Genomic DNA, 12,318 nt, shown 5'->3' with positions numbered 1-12,318 from the left:
CAAAGAAATTATCATTAATTTTTGTAATAAAACATATGAAAAGAGTGGAACTATAACCATTTTTGGAGTGTAAAAAAGTCTTTGGATGTTTTTAGATAAATTACGTGCTTTTGATGGTAATTTTGATTCCATTGACAGTGTTGACTTTTCAACACTTTATACTACACTTCCACACATTCTTATCAAACAAAAGTTTTCCTATATAATTAAATGTTCGTTTAATAAATCTGTTTGCAAATTTATTTGCTGTAACACATAAAAAGCCTTTTTTCTCACATGAGACTGGAGGTGTGATGAGATGATTAAACAATAAATTTTCTCCTTGACAACATTTATGTACGTTTCGGCATTAAAGTTTATCGACAGATTGTATGTATTCCCATGGGCACCTATTGATCCCCTTTAATAACAGACTTGTTTCTATACTGTTATAAATCACAGTTTATGGCTAAACTCAGTAAAGACCCGTCTAAATTCCATTTAAGGGCATCCGATACAGTTTCTCGATATAATGTCATTTTTATAATTTTGAAATATGTTGTAGGCCTTGGCGAGTTATAAAAAAAAAAACACCAAATAAAAGATAGGTCAACAAGCTTGTTTTCGAGAAAATTGAGGCTGAAAGTTGGGGATTTGTGCAATTTTGTAAAAAAGTTAGGCAATGATATAAAAATTGGAGTAGATAATCTTCGTCGTAAATTAATAAGATTGGGTTCAATCTGAAGCTGTGATAAGTGACAATAAGGAACAAATAAATTCCTACAAGAATGACAATATAATTATTAAAGCCTTGCTTGACATTGCGGACAAGATGTTCAAAGTGTCATATTTTTTAACCTAAAAATATGGAAATCGAGTGTTTCTGAAAATGTCATTTTTCTCATTTTTCTACATTAACTGCATTTTGTCATGCTTTCTCCAAATATCAGATAAAAAATATATGTCACCGTGTTGGATTCGAAGATAAATCGCGATTTATCCTAAAAATTACGTCCCCCCTTGGTAACCTCAATGTTAGCGCGAAAACGCACGACGTCGCTGGCAGAGAATTTTGACGTCTCCCGCCAATTATCTGCAAGTGTTCGGCGACATTTTTCAGATGTATAAATATTGCTTAGATAAGGCTACCCATAAATCGGTAATATTGTTTTCGGGAAAAAAATCATGTGTATCATAAATACCTCTATCGTTTGTGATCAAAGTGAGAAACATCTCAAGCATAGTTATTGCGGACTGATGATATTTTTTTTTACGGCTTAATTTAAAGACTCGCGGCAATTTAGAACTTGACATGCAGGTACCGTACACACTCGTGTATTATTTTAGACCATATGTTGACACCTAGGTGGTTTTTGTTTATTTTAGTTGGTGGGCTGCTGTTTCATTAACATACCCCTTAAAATCCTTTTATTCACATTTTAATCTCTTTTTTAAGAATTTCACATTTATTCATAAAATCAAACTGTTATTCGGGTCAATGATTACAGTTGAAGAAAACTGTTTTTAACCAGTTTTTAAAGTTCACTTGTATATACTTATTTCCATTGGATCTCAGCACAAAGGTTACTCACATGATGTCTTTTCCTGCAAACGGAACTTGACAGAAAACAAAAAAAAATCTTAAGTAGCAGAATCTTCAATTTGTTAAAGGAGGCTTTTACCAGACAGAGAAACTATACAATTATTTTGATTAAGGTGTATAATGATTATTTCTCTTTACTTTGAGGGGTGGAAGGGCCATATTCAGGAATTTGGGATTGATATGTCTAATATTTGACGGAGTTCAAGAACAGCAAGTTAAATTGACAGGAAGTCGAGATTTATTTATATCGTGATGCGGAAACTTATTATTTTCATTGGAAATCGGATTAGTGAATTTCTTATCGGGAATTCGGGATGACATCCTCCTACTCTTTCTAGACTTGGATTTAGGGGGCAGGGGTCCGGGTAATCCTTAAGGATTATATATGATATATGATAAATGCATAGACTTTTTAAAAATATCACTCCAAACGATGAATTTCTATAGTGCCCTCTCTTAAAAATCCTGGATCCGCATCTCAGTACTGTTTTAATCATTTTGGTGTTCAGGAGAATTAATAAGTGATTACAAAAATTTGAACAACCATTTTTCCATTATAATGTAATAAAGTTGTATAGTCAACGGGAACATTGAAAATTGACATAGAATTAAAAACCGTTGTCAGCCATATGCATGTGGTCCTGAATAAAATGATTTAAAACTTTTTATACTAGATCTTGTATACATGATTTGATGTTTTACGCCCAGTTATTCAGAAGAAAAGAACATGTAAAAAGATGAATGAACGGAAGGACAGACAGATGCACATTCACCTTTTGAAAAGCTACAAAAGTGACTATACACGTCATCTCAGTACTGCTTTAATCATTTTGGTGTTCAGGAGAATTAATAAGTGATTACAAAAATTTGAACAACCATTTTTCCATTATAATGTAATAAAGTTGTATAGTCAACGGGAACATTGAAAATTGACATAGGAGAATTAAAAACCGCTGTCAGCCATGTGGTTCTGAACAAAATGATTTAAAACTTTTTATACTAGATCTTGTATACATGATTTGATGTTTTACGCCCAGTTATTCAGAAGAAAAGAACATGTAAAAAGATGAATGAACGGAAGGACAGACAGATGCACATTCACCTTTTGAAAAGCTACAAAAGTGACTATACACTTCATCAGTTGATTAGTGCACCATATCTGGTATTAGAAATGATGTCGATGTATGGCTGTTTTATGTCCAGTGGCAAATCAAATGCATTCGTTGAAGGCCGTACGGTGACATATGGTTGTTAATTTCTGTGTCCTTTGGTCTCTTGTGTTGAGTTGTCTCATTGGTAATCATACTACATATATTTTTTTTAATCAGAACGAGGGAATGTTAATGCAATATGAGTGTTAACCATGCTTTGTACTAGACAGACACTATGGCCGTTCTAGTTTAACGTTCTAGTTAACAAAGTAACCGTACACAGGAAGACATGTCACCATAGCCTGACATATTAACCCGAATCCAAGTTAACCAGTCTTTGCTCTTACTCCTTTATGCCGCGTGCTTAGCGGAGAAGCAGCAAATACCGATATTTCTGTAATCAATATTAACAAATGGGTTTGTATGTTTTTTTATATTTATATTTTCTTTCCTAACAGATACAAAAAAATAAAAGAATTATGCTGTCACAAACACAAGACCAAACAATCCACGAGAAAAAATTAGCACCAAAATAAGATCAAACATTCTTTTGTCATGTAAGGATAGCTATACACCATATGCATATTAGTTTACTCTTCTCCTGTCATTGAATTTTCAAACGTTGTACACCTTTTGATTTTGTATGAATATTTACTGTGAGTATATAGTAGCACAATTATATTTGATAACTTAAAAATTTAAAATTACCCTCTTGCATGTTAATTGACTTACAAACCTTGGACTATTTTTCATTTCTATACACACTTGTACTTTTCTGGCAAGTCTTCTCATGATTAGTATAAACAGCGAACTGAGACTTTGAGATGAAGAACAGCGCTGTTCCTTTGTTTTTAATGTGTTTTTATTTGGCTGAGTATGTGCTGATTTTGTGTCATGATCATTGATACCCCAACTTCTTTTTTTTTTATTGTTCCAGAATTAATAGAGTTCTTTTTTAGGAAAAAAGTAAAAACAACACGAGAAATAAATGTGTTAATACATTTATCAGTACAAAATATTGCATTTACTATAAACGAACAAAGATCATTCAAACAAGATTTATAAGTTATCAGTTATAATCAAAGAAGCTAATACCTTTTTCTTTCTACACAGTAATAAAAGCACAATACATTTTGTACTTATATATTTTCCTAAAGGAACAAATTAAGATTACATTTTTTTTTTCTTAACTATATATAAACTAGCATTCCTTTAAAAAAAAGGCGATAAAACTTTATTGGAGAATCACGAACTGCAAAAGCATTTTGTTAACATGATTAATTAAGATTATCTGATAATGTTCAACAAGTTTCAATGATTATGTGATTACAAAGCTAAACTTTGTAGAAATAGATGATAGTTGTACTATAAAAACAGAACAGTTCTAAAAAAAAAATGTTTGTTATTTGAATGAATAACTAAGAACTCCAAACAATGTTTTTTTCAATTACTTATTTTCGTCATATCCAGTTATTTTTTTTATGACGGCCGCGGTTTTCGTAACACGAGGTGAACCGTCCTGTCTTCTTTGAGACAACAAATCAAGTCAACCAGAAAGCCTTTTCTATTAAACGCTAGATCCAGATGACATTTCTTAAGACCGGATTTGGCACATCTTACAGCCATCTGAGTGAGCAGACATATATTTCATTTTAACAAGATCTCCAAAACTCTCAGCATCATCTTTTACGATTTTATCATATTTCATGTTTTCAGCAATCGATTCAACTATAAAGGAAAATTCACGTGTATCTTGTTTCTCTACTTTGGAAAAAGTCATTAACTTATGTAAGGAATCGACATCATCACCGGCATTATGCGCATTGTACTGCTCATTACAAAAATGTTAAAATAATTTTTGCTGACTGTAGCTATTTAGGCCTGGAAAATTGTTGCCGGAAAAGCGGAAGCGTGACTGCGAATCCAGAATCACATTTCTCTAATTTTTGTGCTATTTTCACATTTCTTGACCGGTGTGAGAAAAATATTTCTCCTCACTAGTGAAAAATTTGTTCTCGGCAAATGATTTGTCGAAATTTAATTATGACGTCAAATTTTCTTAGTTTCTTCTGAATTTTCCTATTGTGACGTTATGAAAAAAGGCGACCATGCCTGATGACGTCACATATAAAGAACACAACTTTCTGCAAATCTTTGAAAAGGAAGGATAAGAATCATTAGAGAAACAGATTCCACTACTATAACTCGTGTATTACGATATTTTTCCACTCTCAACAGTTAAATTTAAAGTATAAAAAAAGCTCGGCAAGCCTTGCGCTTTAAATATAAAAAATTTAACTGTCTCGAGTGGAGAAATATCGTAACACACTTGTTGCAGTGGTGAAATCTATATTTCCCGAAAGCTGCATAGCAGGTTAATTTGGACTTGTTATTAATCAAACGCCTTGCATCAAATAATTTGCAATTATGTGGAACAAGCATGACCTGACCGTATTGTTCTAACCAAAGTACAAAACTCTGGAAAGCTGCTTCAGAAGTGACTGTATGAAAAGGTTTTCCATTGTAAAAAAGGATATTTCCATGCTGTTAAACTAGTAAAGGCACTGTAACTCGGCGCTATTGATTTATTCGGCTGAATATAAGTATCAAACGTATCACCAGAAACTGTGTTTAGTGCAGCTATTTGCAGAATTTCGGAATCTTATTTCAGCGAAGATGTTTTCAGGAAAAAAAGTATGCAACTACCAGTAAAAGATAAAAAGGGCAATAGTGAAGGTTTCTGTTTGATTCCTGGAATCTCTTTATCTTCAATTACTAAACTAAGAGACATTCAAGATTTATATGTAACTATTGTAATAGAAAAATGCAGTTTATTTGATTTCATATAGTTTACTAATTAATACATGTAAAATCTACTGTGAAAAATATTATAAAAGCAATTATTGTTTAACTGCTATATACTTTAAAAGCCAAACTTTCATGTTCAATTTGTGAGTGTGGGAAACAGCAAATAGGTTTTTAGTTCAAGTAAACTTCACCTTGGTCAAATTGACTTTATGATAGTACAAATATTACTGAATTTTGTTTGATAAGGGTTGACACATCATGTCATAAACTATGGACAATGGTCAATATGGTCAACCTACGTCAATAATTTTAATTATGTCAACTATATTTAGGCATTCTTATTTATTTGGGTTAGAAATTACAGATTAAGAATAATAGATTAAGGGTCACTATGACACGCAGAAATTAGTATATAAAGTAATCAAGCCGCTATAACATTAATAGCGAGATTCTTAATATTCTAGTTTGGTTTTCTTTCCCGTTGTTGTTCTGGCCTCCTACCGTGAGCTTCCCCCTAGATTGTGCCATAGTGCATTACAATTGTCGGGTTATTAGATACCAGAACAACAACACAAAAATAAAACACAATAGAATGGTAGAGGACCATGTTTAGCAACGGAAAGAAACCACTGAAACCAGGAAAAACACCTTCTAACTACAACCTACAAGAGGTCCAATCTAAAATCGAGTCTACATTTGATAACTTAAACATCTTTTCCAACCAACCAGACGACGCTGTCATCTTCAAAAAAGATCATCCAATTTCGCAGCCAGTTGTCGATTGTGACAACGACACAACATTACCATACGTAGACGACCAGCCTTTCTTTCAGTCGTCGCCTATTCATTCAAAGACCAATCATTTCCTTTCATCGTGGACAGGTACCCTTCCGACCAGTATCACCCCTTTGAGACCGTCCATCATACATAGGCCATCAATTCCATCTTCCTTTTCTAAAAGATCAGCACCAGTTGCAAATTCTCGACTACAGACTACAAAACTATTTTCCGCTATATATCCAAAATTACCTACAACTACACCAGCAGCTACTAACAACACTACGGCAACCAACATTTCTACTGTAACCACTCCTTCAACAGTAGTATCATCAACAACCACAACAGCAGGACCAGGAGCAGGAGCACGGCCACAACTGTATTAACTACTTCAAATTCATCAGGTAGGACAGTACAACCTCCTACAAACATTTTTAATACGTCATCAATTTTGAAAATTGAAAAATTTAAAGGTGACAACACTCAAAATCCAGAAACTTGGTTAACTAATTTAAACCAGTATTGTAGTTTTTACGACTTATCAAAGAAGAAGAGTGCAGACTCATTTCCTTTTCATTTAGAAGGTCATGCCAAAATTTGGTATGACACTGTAGCTGATTCAAAGAAAAATCATTTTGATTTTTTTGATCGCTGCTTTCAAAGATCGTTTTAAAGATAAACAACATCTTTTGGACATTACAATTTTACAAACACATCAGGGAAGAAATGAGTCTGTACTAGATTTCTTATCTAGGTTATTGAAATTAGCTACTAACAGAAATATATATGATGATATATTGCTAGCCGTAGCAATGAATAGTTTTAAGGTCGATTTAAAAACAATAGTCATGACGAAAGAACCTAAAAATATTGAAGAATTTAGGCATGCCGCAAGTTTGGCAGAAAAAGCTATTGATTCAAACGTAAATTCTGTAAATTTCATGAATCATTCATTAAAGGAACATATCAAATCTATTAATGTGAATAGTACAGTTCCAGATACTACCCAACATCAGTCTTATCAACCTTCTCAACATCCTGTTTAGTACAACAGCCAGTTTATCATACCCCAAGAGCACCATATCATACTATGCATCCATCTAATAGGTATAGGGCACCACAAAATCAACATCCACGTCAAAATTTCAATAGGATGTCTCCTCGCTATCCAGTTAATCAAAATTTTCGACAACCAACTAGATATCAAAATCAATCGCAAACATCATCTCGTAGATGTTCATACTGCAATGGGTTTTTTCATTATAGGGCCCAATGTCCCGCCAGCGGTGTCATTTGCCATCTTTGTAACAAAATGGGACATTTTCTAAAGCTTGTCTATCTACTAGAAGAATGCAAACACAACAGCAATCCAGGCCTCTTCGAATTTCTACTTTGGACATGCATACAAAATTTAACAAAGTTAAAAACAATTGTTCAAATCGTGAAAATTCAAAAACGCAGACAAAACAATTTGTTACGGATATGCATCAATGTCTTATCCCGGTAAATTTTGGCGGTATTAACATTAAAGCACTTTTGTACACTGGTTCAACAATATCTGCTATCAATGAAAAAACATTCTTGAAAACAAAATTTGCAAGCAATCGTTTATTACATTTAAGGAATGACTGTAATATTTTTTCTGTCTATGAAGAAATATCATCAAAAATGTGTCACACACTGAATAACCCGCTACGCGGGTTATTTTAAAGTGTGCACCACATTTTTTATGTTATTTCGAATAGACATAAAAATATTACAGTCATTTCTTATAATTTAATTCTTAATTCCATTTTAAACCGGAGTAAATCATGAAAAAACGTTGATGACGTCGCAGTCACATGACAAAATTATGTCTATGAGCTGATAAACAAAACAACGTCAGCCAATCGGGAAGACGCGTTACATCCAAAATTAAATTATTCAGACATTAAGCAAATAGTTGGAGCAGGTGGAGCTACTTACCCGGTAAAAGGCCAAATTGAGTTAAATCTTGAAATAAGCGGAGTAGTCCTTTCTCAAAATTTTTATATTATACCAGCTTTAAGACATTCTATGATCTTAGGAACAGATTTCTGCAAAGAAAAGAGTGTTTGTTTAAACTGGAACACTAATAAATTATCTTTAATTAAAGATTCAGTTACAATCAATGTAGTAAGAGTAACACCAGGTTTTGCTAGGGTTTATAGGAAATCAACCATCCCTCCATTTACAATTATGAATGTTTGTGTTAGATTGTCTCAGGCATTGCCGCATCAAAATTACTTATTAGAACCACTCAAAAATTTAAAGTACAATTTTCTAACAGCTAGATGTTTAATCAAAAATCGTAATAACAAATGTTACCTACAAATTTTAAATCCCACAAATGAGGTCATTACTTTAAAGTCAGGTTTGATTTTAGCTACTCTTAATGATGTAGGTAAAGGTAATATATTTACTTTAGACGATGACAAGTCTACAAATAAATCCACAGATAAATATATAAATTCGGTACAAACTAAATCAAATCAAACAGATATTCAATTTGATTTATCAAAAGCTGATTTAACAGATCTACAAAAACAACAATTGAAAACATTTTTAAACCAAAATAGGAATGTCTTTGCAACCAATTTAAAAGAATTAGGGAAAACTGATGTCTATAAACACAAATTTAATACCGGAAATGCTCCGCCCGTAAAATCTCGTCCTTATAGGACATCACCATCTGCTAAACAAGAAAATCAAAGGCAAGTTGAAGAACTTCTTAAATATGATATAATAGAGCCATCAACTAGCGAATATAGTTCACCAACCGTGCTTGTTAGGAACAAAGATAACACTTGGAGACTATGCATTGATTTTCGTTCACTTAACAAACAGTCAATTCTTCAGCAACATACTCTGCCTCGTTTAGACGATGTATTTGATGCTATAGGCCAATCAAATGCCAAAATTTATTCACGACTTGATTTAACAACGGCCTACTTTCAAATGCCAATGGACGAACACTCAAAGCATAAAACAGCCTTTATAACTCATGATAATTTCATTCAACTTAAGAGAATGACTTATGGTTTGAACAACGCTTGTCAAAGTTTTCATTCTTTAATGACACAAGTTTTAAGAGGTTTAACATGGAAACATTGTTTAGTGTACGTTGACGATGTTATTATTTGGTCTAAAGATTTTGAATCTCATTTACAACATTTATATTTGATATTTCAAAGGTTAAAACAGGCAAATTTAAAATTAAGACCTAACAAATGTGATTTGCCCCAATCAGAAATTCTTTATTTAGGACACATCATTTCTAAAGAAGGTATTAAAGTCGACACTTCTAAAACTAAAGCTGTTGAAACTTTTCCTATTCCAAACAATCAACATGATGTCTGCATTTTTTTAGGTTTATGCAATTATTATAGAAAATTTGTTAAGGGTTATGCTAAAATTGCATCACCTCTAAATAGACTTCTTACTAAAGATACTCCTTTTAAAACTGTCAAAACGCTTTTGATACATTAAAGAATGCTTTAACATCAACTCCAGTTTTAAATTTCCATAATTTCAATAAACCATTTATTGTATCTTGTGACGCTTCTTGTTCCGCAATAGATTATATTTTATCACAAGTGGGAGTGATGAAAAAGAACATGTCATTAGTTATGGTGGTCATGGTGGTAGAGCTTCAACGCCGGCAGAAAAAAATTACACGGTTACAGAACAAGAAATGTTAGCACTAGTATCAGCAGTCGCGTATTTTCACGTGTGTCTTGCTACTAACAAATTTACTATTTACACAGACCATAAAGCTTTAACATGGTTACAAACTATTAAACAAACAAATTCAAGATTAATAAAGTGGGCGTTAAAACTACAAGAATACAAATTTGACGTTATACATCGTTTGGGATCGCAAAATCAACACTGTGATGCGCTTTCCAGACGCAATTATGAAAGACAGTCGGAACAAACCAAAGTTTTAACCGAAGTTACTTTCATTTATCCAGGGGAAACTTTGGAACAAATCACTAATTCTGTAAAAGAAGTCCCAATCTTTTCCTTACTAGATATTTCATCTTTACAAAAACAATGTCCATATTTTGGACCAATAATCACCTTCTTACAAAACGGTACTTTACCAGATAATAAGAAAAGTGCACAAGCTATACCGTATGAAACTAGTCAATACGAACTTCTAAATGATAATTAATGATAATTTTTTCAACCCAGAACGAAAACTAGGACATCAAAACATCAAACAAGTAGCAATTCCACAGACATTGCGCTATGATATTTTATAATCTTTTCATGATCAAAATGCAGGTGGTGCACATTTAGGTGTTCAAAGAACTTATGAAGCTATTAAACAAAGATATGTTTAGCCAAAAATGTATCAAAATGTTTATGATTATGTCACTAGTTGTCAAATTTGACAAACTGTGAAAAAAGACAGTACTGCTAAAAAGCACCTTTAAAATCATTGCCAATCCAAGGACCTTTTGTTCGTCTTCACATGGGTGTTTTAGGGGGATTACCAACTTCAAAAGAGAAATACAAATATATTTTGTTAGTGACAGATTCCTTCTCGCATTGGTGCGAAAGTTTTCCAATGAAAACTCAAGAAGCTGAAGAAATTGCAAACATTTTATATTCTGAAATTTTTACTAGATATGGAGCTTGTCAATATTTGGTATCTGACAGACATGCAAGTAATTTAAGCAAGCTTGTCAATCTTTTATGCAAAATGTTTAATGTTACACAACATTTCACTAGTTCATACCATCCGCAAAGTAATGTAGCATGTAAAAGAACAAATTCTACTTTAGCTCAATCTTTAAGAGCGTATTGCTCTGAACAACAAACAAGTTGGCCGCAAGTTTTACCGAGTATTATGATGGCATTTAGAATGAGTCCTTGTACTCAATCTAAAGGTTTTTCACCTTATCATATGATATTTGGAAGAAAAATTCCTTTACCAATAGATACAGCCTTAATTCCTGAAGAATTAATTACTCAATCTCCAGAAAATATATAGATCAATTAATGAATAGAGTTCAAATGATCTTGCTAGAACAAATTTGAAAGATGCTCAACTTAAATGCAAAACATATTATGATAAAGCTACTAAAATACCAAATTTTAAGGTAGGTGATCATGTTTTACTTAAACAGGAAAAAGAACAAATAGGAAAGAAAAAGAAATTAGAACCTAAATGGACTGGACCATTTTTCTATACTTGAAAATCGACATGGTTTAATTTATAAGCTACTTAATTTAAAAACCCTTAGGCCACTTAAATCATTCATTCATGCATACAGACTTAAAGCGTATAAAGATCCAAATGATTTCAGGCTACCTCCAAATCTTTTAAAAGATAACGAAGCTTTAAATAATGAGCCTGATAATATAAATCAACCAAATCCTGATAATTTAAATGAAGATTTAAATCAAACAGAAAATCAAGAAAACAACTCTCAAAGTGATGTTGACGAATCAACATCAAATCAAGGTCAAAACAAAAATGACGAATGGTACGAGGCTATAAAATTATTAGAATTAAAATGGATATCAGGTAAGAAATATTATTTAGTTCAATGGAAAGATAATTCAAACCCAACATGGGAACCGCAAGAAAATGTTAGTGAACTTTTAAAGATAGCATTTCATTCAGAAAAAGCGCGCAAAAGATTAAAAAGAAGACGTTAATAAATACTTAATTATTTCACAAAAGTGGTATGCAATTGACAATCACATTAATCCACTTGACTACCTATATCTAAATTTTTCTTTATTTAGACCACTGGAAAAATTTATCCCCAATCAAAGGGGGTTGTTCGGTTTAGTAACCGAAAAATCCATGAAAAAAATAGTTACCCATATAAATGCCTTAACATCTGAAAACAATAACATTTCAAATGCTTAAAAACAATATAGAGGTAGTTTAGTCTCTTTTGTTTCACAAACAGAGAAACGACTTGACAATGCAATGCAAGGTATTGAAAAAAATTATCAGGC

This window comes from Mytilus californianus, unplaced genomic scaffold, assembly GCF_021869535.1.
Source record: "Mytilus californianus isolate M0D057914Y unplaced genomic scaffold, xbMytCali1.0.p SCAF_8, whole genome shotgun sequence".
Lineage (NCBI taxonomy): Eukaryota > Metazoa > Mollusca > Bivalvia > Mytilida > Mytilidae > Mytilus > Mytilus californianus.
Note: the sequence above shows the minus strand (reverse complement) of the source record.